A 16289-nucleotide genomic window follows, 5' to 3' on the forward strand; every position below is an offset into this window, starting at 1 on the left:
CATTATTTCTATATCGATCAATCGATCGTTCGATAAATCGTCGATGAATCTTCGATTGAATCTTTGATGAGTTTTTGATGGAATCTTCCAATGTGTGCCAAAGATTCGTGATCCGCGCGAAATCCTCAATAAAGCTCGTCGTTCTCGCTTAGAGAATATTCGCCTTCCGCGGATCTTTTCATGTTCTTCCTCGTCCTCTTTACATAATCAGCGTATTTCCCTCGCAAAATTTGGACTATTTTTTAGACGATTATTTTTCCCAATTGCGTGCGTCATTGCTGTTATTGACTTTTTAGCGAAGAAAAAGATTCTTGATTGTGTCGTCTTAAAAAAAATAATTAGAAAGATCGACATTAAATCACATTTTCTTCTCTTCGTTTTAATGTCGAGGACGCGAGAATGATGTGCAATATGGTATCGAGCTAACTGAAGTTAGCTAGTTCAGCGATCGAAAATTTTTTTCTAGCTTTATCTTCTTTCGATCGCTCAAAATTTGAAATCTTTTTGTAAATATTTATATTCATGTCGTTGTATATATTTATCAATTTATTCATGTTTTTTAATATCATTCTTTAAATGATATGATATTTCATTAATTTCATCAATCGGATTAGCATTTGTTTTTCTATTTATAATATTATTTTTATTACACTTTTAGCCCCTTACATGATCAATCCATGATAGTCATTATTATTCTAAAAAAAAGAAGAATTATAAGAAAATCAAAAAGAATTATTCCTTAGAAGTTACATGTATTTATATTTTTTTAAATTTTATTTTATTTATCATTATTATATTGCAAACAATTTATTGTAATCTTGAATAATGATAATTTTTGAAATAGAAAAACTGTATATAAATTTGAATAGATATTACATTTATGATTTTGATTTAATTTTTTTCATTTTTTTCAATAACCAATTATAATAATTTTGAATAAAATTAAAATATGAATTCATTATATAAAAAAAGAAAAGAAAAAAATCGAAAATATTTTAGTCATTTATTTAAATCATATTGATTATGCAAGAGGTTAATATAATCGGTAATTCATCGATAATTTGCTCAGATAATGTTCGAAAACAAAATTTTCAATCGAACATTGTCATTTATTCGAAATATTATACGTTTATATGCTCATTTAATCGCAATTTTATTTTCAAGAAAAAATATGTGAAAAGAAAATATCAATATCACGTTGAATTGAAATTCATTCACTTTTTTTATGTTTATAAGTTAATTAAAAGTAAACTAAATTATTCATTGTAATATTATCTTATAACATCGTTATAAATAATGTAATATTATTTATATTATAATGTTAATAACGGTTGCGATTGTAAAAAGATGATATTCGATCATGCATCGACGTTCTCGACGAAGTAATTTTCTCTTTTCTCACCGATTATAACCTCACTTGCACTCGCACACGTATACACCGAAGACATGGCCAAGATAAGAAAAAAAAAAAGAATAACAAAAGAAGAAAGACCGAAATTAAGAAAAAAAGAAAAAAAAAAATACAAGAAATAATTTTTACTCTGCTGGATCTTCTCGTTATCCTCTTCGTCTTCGCGATTTCACATAATAATTCTCTTCGCAACCCGTCGCACCCCTTGTCCCTTCGCTCTCTATCGTCGAACGTATGATGACAACGTATTGTTAAACGTACGTATTGATGACGTTAAACGTGCGAAAAAAAAAAAATAAATAACAGAAAACCGCGAGAAAAATGGTGGAATAAAAAGAAAAAGAAGAAAAAGTAAGGTTAGGAACAATATGGCGACGACATGGTCGTTCGCGCGCCTATAGAAGCAACCTCTGCTCAACTGAAACTTAAAAAAATCAGGATGAAAAAACGACAGAGGGAATGTAAAGCAGGTTTCTGAAGCGAACAATTCGAGAAACACACACACACGTGAATTACATATAAATATATATATAATATATATAGTATATATCGAAAAGAACAAGCTGAAGTAAGAAAAAAAAAAAGTTAGCGAGAGAGACGCTGTATGATTGTGTATATCAACAATAAATAATTGCTGTGATTAGAATCGATTATATTAGTAAGTAGTTAAGAACAATTTTTAAGGCACAGAGATCGCAGAGAGAAGAACAAAAAACGGGGGAAAAAAAGGATGGAAGAAAAAAGATGAATAAAAATAACGAATGCTTGTATACGATCATCGTAGTAATTCGACAAATGTTGAGTGAGTATGCGTGTATTCGTGGATGTATATGCGTGAATGCAAAAGAAATAATCTACATGAGAGGATAAAAATTGGAGAAGATAGTGATCGACAGATGAAGTAAATTGTGCAAAAAGTGACTCAGGCGCGAAGAAAAGGTGAAAAAAAGGTAAAAAGCTCTAAAGAAGAGGGTAGTATGTTTTATTTATTTATTTTTTTTTTTTTTATCCTATTTTTCAAAGAATGAAATATGTGCGCGTAATCCTCCTCACGATGATCCGTGTGTTTCAGGGATATAGAGATCCAGATCGATTCATGTTTTATAGAAGAAAAATAAGAGAGGCGGTTGCCGCGCGCATTTATGTAGAAAAGTTACATGTACACAGGCATACTGTGATCTTTTCACTCGACTCATTCTCTTCAACGATTACAGTGATCTGATTTATTTCTCGACAGAATTTTTATATGAAAAGTAAAATTTTTTTTTTCAAAATTAAGATATATTGGATAGACTATTGTATTGTTGGTGGAATTGAAATGATGATATGAAATTGATATTGTAAAATTACAATTGAATTTTATTTATTTAAGATATTTGCTTCTCATTTAAAAAATTTAAAATTTATTTATTTATATTTATAGCTAATGTGTATAGAAAGCAATTTCTAATTGCAATAAAATAGTTATATATATCTAATCCAATCATAAATCTTATAATTAAGTTTAGATTATTATTATTTTGATTTGAACTTTTTTTTATAGTGAATATATTTAAATAAATTTTATTTAATTTACAATTTCATTGTACTCAGTTCCATCAACAAAATAGTTTATCTTGAAATTTATGCTGAATTTTCTCAATGAAATTTAGCATAAAAGATTTTTTAAAAATATAAATTATTATTTATCATATTTAAATATCTTTTTCTTGCTAATTCATATTCATATAATCTTATAAATATTACAAAAATCTAATAATGAGTTTTATAAGTTTCATAATTTGACAAGAAACTAGTTAATTAAAGTAATAAATAACGTTACATTATTTGGATCTTAAGGGTGCATTAAAAAGTATGTCAGAAAAAGTAGTCAAGTTTAATTAAATTTTCTTAGCTAATAAGTAATAAGTACTTTCAAAATATTTTAATATTTGAGATAAAATATGATATTTAATAATCACTTGTGTCTTTAGTTAAATAAGTGTTTTTACTTAGAAGGCTGTGAGGAAAAATGTTCATTAAAAATATTATATACATTTCTACAAGTTTAATGTATTATATACAATATATTATTTAATTTTAAATTATATATAGTATTAATGTGTATGCTCAATATAAACTAATACCATACATTCAGTGTTAATATTCTTGTACAAGTATATATAATATACTTGGATAAGTATAATATTCTTTTGCAGTGTATTTTAAGTCACCCTTAAGTATTCCAATTACTAATAATAATACAATGTGAAAAGTAATTTAAAAAAAAATAAAATAAATAATTATTGACTCGATATTTCTGAAGAGAGACTATAAATTGTTTTTGAAGAATAACAAAAAACAAATTTATTTTTCAAATAATCACAAAAAATTATGAGTTGAGTGAAAAGTTCATTGTGATGAAAGCAAGAGCTATTTGTGTTCTCAACTGTCCTACTGATTTTGGATAGTTGATACTTCGCGCGAAGAACGATGGCTAATGCGATATTTCGTCATTTCTTTTTAATCTCGTTGTATATTCTCAAATGAACGAGATATCGTCACTATCCATTGTGCTTCAATCAAACCAAATACTTAAAAAACAAAAAAAAAAAAACGTAAAAAAAAAACGAAGAAAAATTCACTTTATCAAACTTCGTTGATGGTTTTTCTCATTCAATCGTCTGATTAACATAAAATCATTTTTGCCCGTGATTTCCATTATATAATTAAGGAACCATCATCGAGGCTGATGTACACCAGAAGCATATCCGGTGACACATATGACTAGGTTACGAAATAATTAATCTCTCTTCTGCTCCAATAATAATCAAGCTCCGTATATTTATTCAGCGTGTATTATCTCGTGAAATGGAAAATCTGTAGACTAATCGTAATTAATTATTCGGGACGTTTCTAACTCGTAGCATATATTTTCGAATCAGTCGATTTTTTCCTAGTATATAGTAATTGCTATAACTCGTTTGCCATAACTTAATTTCTTTTGATCTACAGTGACAAGGAGCCACATTTCTAAAGGGATCAGAACGAATAAAAATAGGAGTTCCATTAGCTTCTTAAAGGTCAAATTGTTTTACAAAATTCGATAAAGATATATATAATTTTATCTTAAAGTTTCAAATTCAAAATAAAAGAGAGAGAGAGTTAATCTAACTCATGATTATGATTATACTCAATTTTGTATAAATTTAAAATGAAAAACCAAATTAACTTGAGATAAATGTAATTGAAAGAAAATGAAATGATTCAAGTATGGTCTTTAAGGGGTTAAGAATAATGAATATATACAATTTATCCAGAGGCATTCAAAATGATATCAACTGTTTCATTTAATCCTTTTCAGATTACTGCTATTATTTATGATCATGTAAAGATGATTGCTGAAACAGAAAAATAAATCAGAATAAAGAATGCAAAAAAAAAAAAAAAGAACTTTATGAATCATAACACTTGAAATTTGTACTCTGAGAATCTTAATCTTAGTTTAAGATTTATAGGTTGAATTATGAGTTTTGATTTATCACAATAATTCTGGTTCTTATATAGAATCAAATATTCAACAAAATGAAAAATTATGATCAATACCTCCAGTATCAAATATATTTTATGTAAGTTAGATTTATAAAAATAGAATGATATAGGTTATATTACTGAAACCCATAAATTTTAAATAATCTAAAACTTTGAATGAAAATTACAAATTACTACCAACAAATTTTATTTAATTCTTATTTAATTATTGATTCTATAATAATGTGTGTAAAGATGTTTCTGAAACAGAAAAATAAATCAGGATAAAGAAGTAGAAAGAAAAGATTGAGAAAAAAAAGAAAATATAAAATAAATCATGGACACTTGGAACAGCCTATACCTCTAGAATCTCAAGCTCCTTCAAAATTTGTAGATTATATACTTCACGAATTTTGATTTTTGACCAGGATTTCTACGAAATTATTTAACATTTTTATTCTCGAATATTCAATATGATTCGTAGAATTCCTGAAAAGTTATAAGATATCTTCAGCTAACGCCAACTATACTACAAATGAAATGGTATAGGTTAGGTTATTAATTGAAATTCGTAAATTTTTCAATATTATCCTAAATGAAAATTGGATCATTTCAACGTTTTCATTACAAAAATTTACGAACAAGACACAAATTATTCGTCAAATGATCTTTCGTGCAGAACAAATCGTTGCATTTTTTTGAACCCTTCGTGTTTCTTTTTTTCACGATTCCATTATTCGCACGATTCCAGCTATATTCTAGTACGAGCAGTTTGATCAGAAGAAAATATATCGCGTATCGGTCTTTTGTTTCTCCACAAAGTATAATAAGAAGAGTTATTAATCGTAGATTTTTCTCGATCCCGATTCTCTTCGATATAATCCTCCTTATTCGTCTCGCAATTTGCCCTCGACGAACGAAATTTATTGAAACAAAGCGAGAACGTTGCACGCGTCAACGTCGATAGAAAACGCGATCGTATCGTTGTGGCGTAGAGCAATCTGTTAGTGCAGGGGCCTTATCCTAACTGCGCGGGTTCTGATTGGTTGTTATCGCGGTACCATGTGACCATTACCTTGTATCATGGCGATCACTTGTTTCGAGTCGAAACTAACGCAAAACATTTTCACTGATTGAATTAGTATTTTATCCATTATATATGCTAACAAATGATTTTTATTATGAAAGATATTTCTACAGAATATTTGTCTGCAATATGATATATAATTACAATATAATATTGTAATATAAAAATAGAATTATATTACAATATAATATATATATATTGTAGAATATAGAATATATTATAATATATAAGATATTCTATTGTAAGGCTTTACTTAATATAGAAATACATAATACGTGCTTTACATGTGAATATTGTAAAAGTTATTTTTAAAATTTTATAATTTTTATTTGCGTCTTATATCTGGAGCAGTATTGCATGCAAGATTAATTACTGACTCCGATTGAGACTTGCACAGTGAAAAGTGTTATAAAGGATTTTAATCGACGATATTTTTCCCAATCAGGAATAATTTTTATAATGTATTGTTTGGAAAAATTGAAGAATTGAATTTAATATTGCGTTTATGAATTTTAATATCTCTATGATTATATTTTTATACAAAGTATAAAAATATTTTAAATAGAATAATTATTCAAATTTTATAACTTTGCAATTTAAATTAAATTTAAATTATAAGTTTGTTTTTTTTTTAAATTTTAGTAAGTTTAAAAGAGAGATACTTTTGAAAAAAATGTAGAGTTTAATGATACAATCTTTAGAGGTAGAAGAAATAGAATTATTGTGACTTAAAGCAAGCACAATAAATCAATTAAGTAACAAATGTGCAATATTTCTTACTATTGTTTTTTTATGTTTTTATTTTTTATCGTTTTATCGATTATATTTTCAAAACTAACAAAGATCGAACATTATTAAGATTATAATGGAGACATTATAACGCTATCGATAAAATTTTTAAATATATTTATAATATCCAGACAATATTATTTTATTCTTTTCATCTTTTTTTATCTAAAAAAAAAAAATGACTTACTTAATAATTTATTCTTTTTATATGTATTACACTCAATAAGTATAGAATCGATACTTTTTGAAACATTTAAATACATTTAATCTCACATATCACATAAACGTATAAAAGGATCACATTTGCTCAATATAGAATATACTTAAAAAAAAAATAAAAAATCATTTTCTTGTTAAAATAATAATTTTTCAAAAACAATACATTATAAAACCAAAATTGAAATATTAAAAATATTGACAGAAATTTTGTACAATAACATAGAAATAGACATAGAACAATAAAATAACGATAATTAGAATCCTTAAAGCGAATAGAAACGTTGATTTCTCGATCGAGAGGATCGACGGGTGGTAAAGGCAAATGTAGACGTGGGTCCGCGATGACCCGTAATCAGTTGCCCAACCTTAACCGTAACGCAAGGCAATCAGCTAAGAAATAACTTAGTTTTTATAGGATATTGAAGCGCATGCGCCCTATTAATTAAGCGGGCGCGGAATTAAGGGCAAGAATTTAAAAGAGAAAAAGGAAAAAAAAAAAAAAAAAAGAAATAAAGGACCTTTTAGTTCTCTCGTCTGAAGGGCGCGTGGAAGAAGAAAAAAAAGACTCGAGCGCGATTTTGAAACGGCCGCGCCAAGATTTATTACTCAGTGGCATATTTTTCTGTAACGATTAAGCGAAAATAAGAAAAAAGAGAGAGAGAAACACGAGAGATAAAGAGAGAAAAAAAAGAAAAGAGAGACTTGTGTGCGTGCGTGCGCGCGTGCATGTATGTGTGTGTGCGTGTGCGTGTGAAAACAAACGGAAATATATATATGAACAAGTATTCATGGGAGAGAAATGGTTAAATGAAAGGAAGCGAGGGATCGTGAAGACCTCGAGAGAAAACGCGAAGAATAAAAAATTAGAAATTAGAAGGCTGATCTTTAAATAATCGATCTTTAAAAATTCGAAACTTTCGAAATCCAAAGTATATATTTTTTTATATTTCTCATTTTTTTTTTTCTTTTTCACGAAGATTTTGCCAAGAAAATGTAAAAATCTTAACCAGTTTATAAGAAAATTAAATTATTTTATTCCTTCTTTACATAAATTATTATATCAATTATAAAATAAGTTCAAAATTTGTTTAAATATAAATATTGCTTTATTTTATTAACGCAATAATTTTTAAGAATTTCAAGTTATAAAAGTAGGAAAAAACTTCAAATTCAATTAACTCGAAACTTTTGTACGAACGAATCCCTAACAAAAATATATGAAAAGAAAGAATATAGCACACTCGAAATTAATTGAATCGCAGAGATGCATGGATGCGCGCGAGATATATGTGTAATTGTTTTCCATTTTACGTGTGCCAAAAAGGTAAAATCGAATGAAGCGAGATAAATGCAAGAGAAGAAGAAAGAGAGAGAGAGAGAGAGAATATATATTGAAATCATGAAAATCATCTGGCGAGCGGCTCAAAACCGTGTGCCAAGCTTATATAAAAAAAAAAAAGAAAAAAAAAAAAAGAGGAAGAGATAAAATCGCGGACTGATTAATTACGTGTGCCAAATCGTCGTTACACAGACACATACGTACGTATATACATGCATATATATATACACACACATACACATATATAGATTACACATATACGTATATACAATTGTCATACCGCTGCAGCTGTTCTCGAATAGCGAACTCTTTGCCTGCCGATTTTTCGTGTTCCCTTTTGTTCGCGTATTTGAAAAAAGAACCAGCCAGTGTGTTCTTCGTTCCCTTTAGCTTCTTCGTTCGCGCTTAAAAATAATTCTGCCTTCCTTAATTAAAATTTCTTGTCTTGCATTTTTTTTTAAATTTTCCAATATAAATATTGAAAAGTATTTTAAATTCTATTTAATTATTCTTTAATATACTTTTAAATAAAATTAAAATGTTCCATTTGATTGCTCTTTAAAGATATGAAATTTATATTATTCTAAGAATATATCTTCTTCAAGCATATTAGAAATGCTTGATAAGATATTTTAATTGAGGAGGTAAGATTAATTATTCTTGGATCTTGTTTGTAGATATATTTGTACGGATAGATAGATTTCCTTTCTTTTCTAATGTTTTATGCGGAAAGAGAGTGATAGATTTTTGTGCAAAAGTGGAGTAGGATTTGTACGTAAATAGTGGCTTCGACAGGGAAAGACAGGAAAAATCGGCATCGAGCGAGGGAAGAGATTTGGTTGGATTGCGACTTATAAAATGTTCCTTTGGAAGAATTTTTGTAGATTTTTCTCTAATGCTCGATTATATTCTTCTTAAATGCTTTGTTGGTAGAGAAAAATTTATAGAAATTTTTATTAATCCTGTTACATTTTACATAATATTTTTTTTTTTTAATTCAATTAATTAATAGATTTTAGAAAAGCATCTGTCTGTTAATAATTATCAGAATTAATTTTAATATCAATAATATTTGTGCCAAACCAATATAATTATCTTTATATCTAGTCTTCCTTACAATTTATATTATTATATATAATTTTATCACAGAATAAAATAAATTATTATTGGATTGCATTAATTGGATCATTGTAATCTCTTTAAAATAAAATTAAAAATTAATATTAAAAATATTAATAAAATATTTCTTCCAAGTAAATAATTATAAAATTACAAAAGTAAAGAGATACAATTTTATGTAAATATCTTACAGGAACCTTCGAAAGAACATTTCATCAATTGCAATCGATCAAAAAAAAAATAAAGAATTTTATCGAATCATACGTAAATTAAGAAAGGCCCAAAAATGGGTCTTGAAGGACAGGGATTATATAAAAAAAAAAAAAAATATACGATGGTACGATCTTCTACCGTTGGGATCTTTAATTGTTTGCATCGATGTTCACGATCCATTTCGAAAGATCGTCTCGTCTAATGGAGATAACGGGGTAAACGCGCTTCCGTTACACGAACCAAGCAAGTTGATACACCTCCTCCCATTTATGTGATTTTTCACCACTTGTCTTCCTTTTTAGTTACGCTCGTCTTCCTCGATAGTTGCACATTGAATTCACAACATTGACGAATTTCCACCAGCGTTGCTCGTTGATCCATGATCCCATAAAAAGGGGAAATGTAATTTGAAATGAACTAAAAAAAAAAAAAAAAGAAAAAAGAAAAAAAAAAGTCTGACTAATAATTATAAATAATTGTTCTCTAGAAATTGCTTCATCGTATCTCATTGCATATCAATTTTTTAGGGGAAAAAAAAAAAAAAAGTATCTCGTGTTATCATATAGATAAGATGATTGTAACGAATAATTAGGAATTGATCTCACGAGTATTTTGTAAAATGTAGATTACATTTTAAAAAGTAAGAAGATTTATGCAAGTTTTTTAAACACAAAATTACCCCCAGTAGAAGATATTTGATGATGTAGAAAAAAATTTTTTGCGAGTGAAGAAAAAAAGTCAAGATTTTTGTGATGAAACAATCATGTATAACCGAATCGTGTATAACGTAACACTAGCCTTTTTATATTTGAATAACAAAATGGGATATGTACATTTCAAGCTTTGTAATTTCACTTGGATAATGAAAATTATTTTTTGAACTTAGACGTACTTTTAAAATGTAATATAATTTAGAAGAAATCATCATATATCGATCCTAATTATTGTACTATAATTAAATATTAAAACTATAAAAAATTACGCAAAATTAAGACACATCATTAAATAGTGAAATTTTTTCTACGGTATAATAGTTAAATATCGTTGAGACAGTTGATAAATTATATTAAAAAAAAATTTCAATAATACTTTTTTACTATTAAACTATTACCGACACTGAATACGTCGGTCAGAGAATTTAAAAAAAAGATATATAACGAATTTTCGAACAAAAAAATTTGTTCAAAGGAACAAATCATGGATCATAGAAAAGCAACGCAATATGGAAGATCAATATTTGTGTCAATATTTTAAACGACGTTATTCTGCATTATTACATATATGTTGGCTCTTCTAACAGATCGAAGAAACGAAGGAGAAACATTCTATGTAAGAAAAGTAAAAAAAGCACATTAAGGAAAAAGAAAAGAGATATATTATAAACACAGAGAAAAAGACATCCTTTCCTTTGCACGTCACATCCGCACTAAACGATGGATAAATCCGTATATATATATATATATATTATAATAACCATTCTTCAAGCTGATGATTCCTTCTCTTCCTTCACGTTCGACGCCTTTCCTTTTTATCTTCCTCGGCCGATATCGACTTATGTTAGAAAGCCTTTACGAAAACAGGGTCATACAAATACTTACGTGTAATACGAGTATTTTAAATTTTTAAATCGCGGTTAAAGAAGAGAGCAAGAAAGGAGAAATTAAGAAGAAAAAAGAAAAAAAAAAAGGAAAAAAAAAAAGATGAAAACGCGAAAAAGAAAAAAAAAAAAGCGATGTAAGCGATGAAAGAAGAAACGAAAAAAAAAAAAAGCAAACGTAGTAGTGTGCAACGTGTATAACGTGAACAAAATAAATAAACAAAAGTAAGCAAAAAAAGGAAAAAAAAAAAAAAAGGTGAATAAAAATTTTTACGAAAAAAAAGAAAAAAAGCTGAAAATGTTGAGCGAGAGAAAGAGAGGGAGAGCGTGAGCGAGCGAGAGATAGATAAAGAAAGAGAGAGAGAGAGAATAGAAAAAGATGTAGTGCCACGAAAGGAAATGCGTATATAGAGAGAAAAAGAAAAAAAAAAAAAAAACGTTGCGACTGCGTCTTTCAAAGCGTTCTCGTTGGATAAAAGAACAAAGCGTCGCTTTTTATAACGTGTTGCTGCGAAAATATATATGTATATATATGTGCGCATAGAGCTGCATACTGTATCGCATGTGCAGATGCAAAGGTCTGCGAAACACAGGAAAACGCAGGATGGGCACCGTACTTGATCGCGGTATCTATTCGATCAATCGTGGTAATTCGATCGAATCCTCGCCAATTTGTCACTTCTTTTCAACTTCAACGTGTCGAAATTAATCCTTTCGGCACAAAGACATTTAGTTAGCTCTTATATCTGGAGCTATATCTTGATACACTTTGCAGGGAGACGAGATTGAGTTGAAATAAGTTCAGATCGAATAGTGAAAGGATTTTTGCAATTACATTAATCTTCCAAGCTAATCAACTGATCTATTATCGAGGATGTTCGATCGTATCGCGATCGATCAAAGATTATATATATATATAATAACGTTTTGTAAAATCCTTCGATGCACGCGATATTTGTATAAAAAAAAAAAATGAAAGGAGACATACAGAGAGACAAATACGTACGTTAGAAGTGCATGATAGAAGAATAGTAGGGCGATTAATTTGCGCCAAAAGGGGAGACTTTTTTTTTTTTTTTAGAAGTATAGAGATAACGCGAGCAAGCGAAATAAGACACGTGCTGTAAGTAGACGGTGCATACGGTGCCATGCAAGAGTAATATCTTGAAAATGATCGACGGTTGTAAGGAATATTTTCGTCGAGCGCGAAAAAATGGATGGAATGTGTATCCATGTGTGGAAAAAGAAACGTTGAATTGCAACAGAACTTTCAACCTATTAATCTTGAACTGGTAACGTATATATACGTATATATACATATAGCCATATGTGTATATATAAACGATATACAATTACTATATAAGCATATAAGAAATATAATTTATATAGCTGTATTCTACGTCATCAGTACATTGTAGACAGACACAGGCTTGCGAGTGTTCACATGTGATCATCGTCTCAGCCGGCGTGAGAGTGCTTTAAAGTTTAGAGACTGTGTGAGTGAGAGAGATATTATATATATATATATATATATATATATATATTAAAAGAAAAAAAAAAGTATATATATAGATAGAGAGAAAGAGAAAGATACCGAAAGAGGGAGAGAAAAAGAGAGAAAAATACACTATATACCTTAGTAGTCGACGTTTACATATCTTTGCAATTCATTCGTTTAGAGAGCATACAAAGAATTGTCTCTTGTTAGGCGATTCAGCGACGCCCCAACCGGATTATAAAATATTACGTGTGTCTGTTTAATCTGAAGAGGCAAGACCAATCGCGCGATTCGAACAATCCAATCTTAGAAAAGGCGTCGCTGGTCGACTGTGCGATCGATTATTATTGGCCCAATATAGGCGAGATAGACGTTGGCGCACAGACGACCCAGACCTGGCCCATAAAGTCAGTCTACATATCAGACTCTAGTTAGCATCAGGTCCCAATTTCTCAGATTCCAATTCTTTTACTTCGTGAACATGAATTTTTTGGTGTATTTTTTTCCGATTCACTCGGCTCACGGCCTTTTATTCGTCGATGATGATCACACGTATCACAATAGAAACGAAAAAAAGGAACGAAGCCAGTGAATCGGAAGCCAGTTTATGTCGAACTTCGAATCCATCGATCTCTCCTTCCCGAATCATGATATGATGCTCACCTTCACCACGGTGATTACGAGTCGATCGGCTCTCGAGTTGTTGTCGAGTATAGTCGATCATAGTCATCATTCTCAAGGATCTTCGTCTGGGATTTTTCCTTCCTTCCTTGAAAATCAAGCTAGATCATCCTAGATTTAGAAAAATCTTATTCGTATCGTCAGTTACTGCTAATTACTCTATTTACCAATGCTACCTAACTGTAACCGGCATTAATACCGCTACTTGTATCGCCCCGTTATCCAATTAAATCGCGATCAAACTCGTTCATATTTGTCCCATATTTTATTATCTCTTACGGATAATTAGATTTTGATGAGAAATTCGAAAAATTCGAGTCCTCGAAATTTTAATTCGATTTTGATTAAAATTCGAGGACTATAATATAACGAGAGGCTAGAGATTCTTTCGAAAGGACGTTTAATCGTTGATTCTTTTTTTTTTTTTTTTTTTCCGTAGAAAGATCAAAACTTTAGATATATTATATTTTTGACACAGATATATCGTAATCGTGTTTCTTCGTCTCGTCTCTTTTTGATTTTTGGCATCATTGCCATCCTTCGATGACTGAGAGAAAATTGTAACACGTTTAGTATATCTTTGAAAACAATCATTATCGTGCGTGTTTTTTTCAGACTTGATAGTTGTTTCGAAATATTAAAAAAAAAGAAAAAAAATCATAGGATGATAAAAATTTTTCGAGATTTTAAATAACACCTATTATTTTATAATTAGTGATCGATAATATAGTAATTAATAATGAAACTATCGAGGAATTGAAAAAAAAAAAAAAAATTATAATTTTATAAGAAGAGACAATACAATTATAATAAAAAGTTAATAAAAATTGTACAATTGTATGTACAAAAGTGAGATAGGAAAGTATATGCTCAAATTGGCATTTAGAATTTTCATATTTACTATAGAACTGATAAAAAAAATATAGCATTAAAAAACTTTCATAAAGTGATATTCTAAATGTAGTAATGTAGTATCGTTATTATGGCTTCAAAGCTTAATTTTTCTTTACAAAGCACTAAGTCTAGCTAAAAAAAAAAAAAAAAAAAAAATAATTAATAATTATAAAATCTCGAAAAATAAAAATTTCATGATAATTGATTAATTTTCGAAACAACCGTGTAATTACGATTATCATTTCGTTTGTTAAAAATTTCGCAATTATTTTATATTATTTATATATTAAATTTGTAATTTTTTTAAAAATATGCATCTGATAATGAAAAAATATATATGTGTGCGTATAATTTTTATTACATGGTATTTACAGCTTTCTCTCAGCCCTGCATCCATTTCATTTTCAAATCTCTCAAAAATCGAAAATTATTCTGTAGAAGTCGTAAAATTGTATTGTGATAATCGTAAGACATGCAACTGGTGGAAGTATTAATTAACATGGACGAAATTCGGGAAACAAGCTTTTCGAAATATATAAATATTAATTGATCTTATTATTATTCTTCCATCTTGCGAACTGAATTAAGAAGCAATGCTCTCTCATAGCAATCTGTGTTGTTACGTATTAATGTCATTTTACGTAAATTACGATGCGTATTTTTACATAAATTATATGTTGTTGATTAGTTGCTATATTAGTAGATGAACGAATATTCATCGTGCGACTTCCGTGAGTTATCTTAACTCTTTCGCTATGGCTTGGTAAAAAAATATTGAATCGTAATAAATTTTTTTTCTTATAAATTATTCACGAAATAAATGCATGATTTAATGATAAAAATTATCGCGTGATTATCGACAGTAATTAATTAAACAAACAATTATTTCTATTTATTTTCACTCTGTGCACAATTTTAAAAGATGTAAATGCCATGATAAACGAAAAATCGAGTTAGTTGTTGAAATCACAATTATCTAAATTAAAATTATCTAAAAGCGAAAGAGTTAAATGTTATGAAATAAAAAGAATCATCTTATACAAGTTAAAAAGAAAAAACAGACCGTACATTAAAAAAAAAATGTATAGTTACGAATGCACGTTAATTTTTCACGATGATTTTCGTTCTACTTTTTCATTTTTCCTTTCTCAGTTGCTCAAAAATTCCCTCTCCACCACTATGGAGAATGTTTCTTGTTAAATAACAATTGAAAAATTTTGTCGATCGATTCGTTTCTATTTTAGAAGCGAGATAACCTATATATATATATATACATAAAAGAAAAAAAGAAAAAATAAGTTTTTTCGTTTTGCTTCGGCGAACAATATCTGATTTTTCTGCGGGAGATAAAATCCGCGTTTTTACCACGAGCATTGTATACGTACGCGAATTTTTATTGCCGTTTTTATTACACAGACAGCGCAAAAGTGGTCGATAAACGACGGTTTCCCGCGTAAAATCATCACGTGACTCGTTATTATGTTCTGTGTTATTGTTTTACCACTTCACATGTTCGGTCATGTAAGCGATTGTACATATATATAAAACGTGCACACGCAATTGTAATTTGTCATCAGTGTTAAAACTCGAGTGTCAACTAGGACTGCCGAGCGATGAATTACTCGTTCTGACAGATATATATATATATATATACTTTCGGAATATATAATACACGTATTATAACGTATACATATAATATGTATATTATGTATCGTATACAGGGATATGTAGCCCGCACAGTTAACCATGACCAAAAAGTGCCGAAACATTGGCGAAAAAAAAAATCGAAAACAAATGAAAAAGATATAAGCAGTAAAAAGTATACATACATTATTCCGGATCAGTAAAACGCACGGTCAGGATATCGAATCTACGATCGTGCGTTCGTAAAGTACGAGCATACATACATACATGCATGCATACGTGTATGGG

The sequence above is a fragment of the Apis mellifera genome, linkage group LG12 (assembly GCF_003254395.2).
Source record: "Apis mellifera strain DH4 linkage group LG12, Amel_HAv3.1, whole genome shotgun sequence".
NCBI classification, from domain to species: domain Eukaryota; kingdom Metazoa; phylum Arthropoda; class Insecta; order Hymenoptera; family Apidae; genus Apis; species Apis mellifera.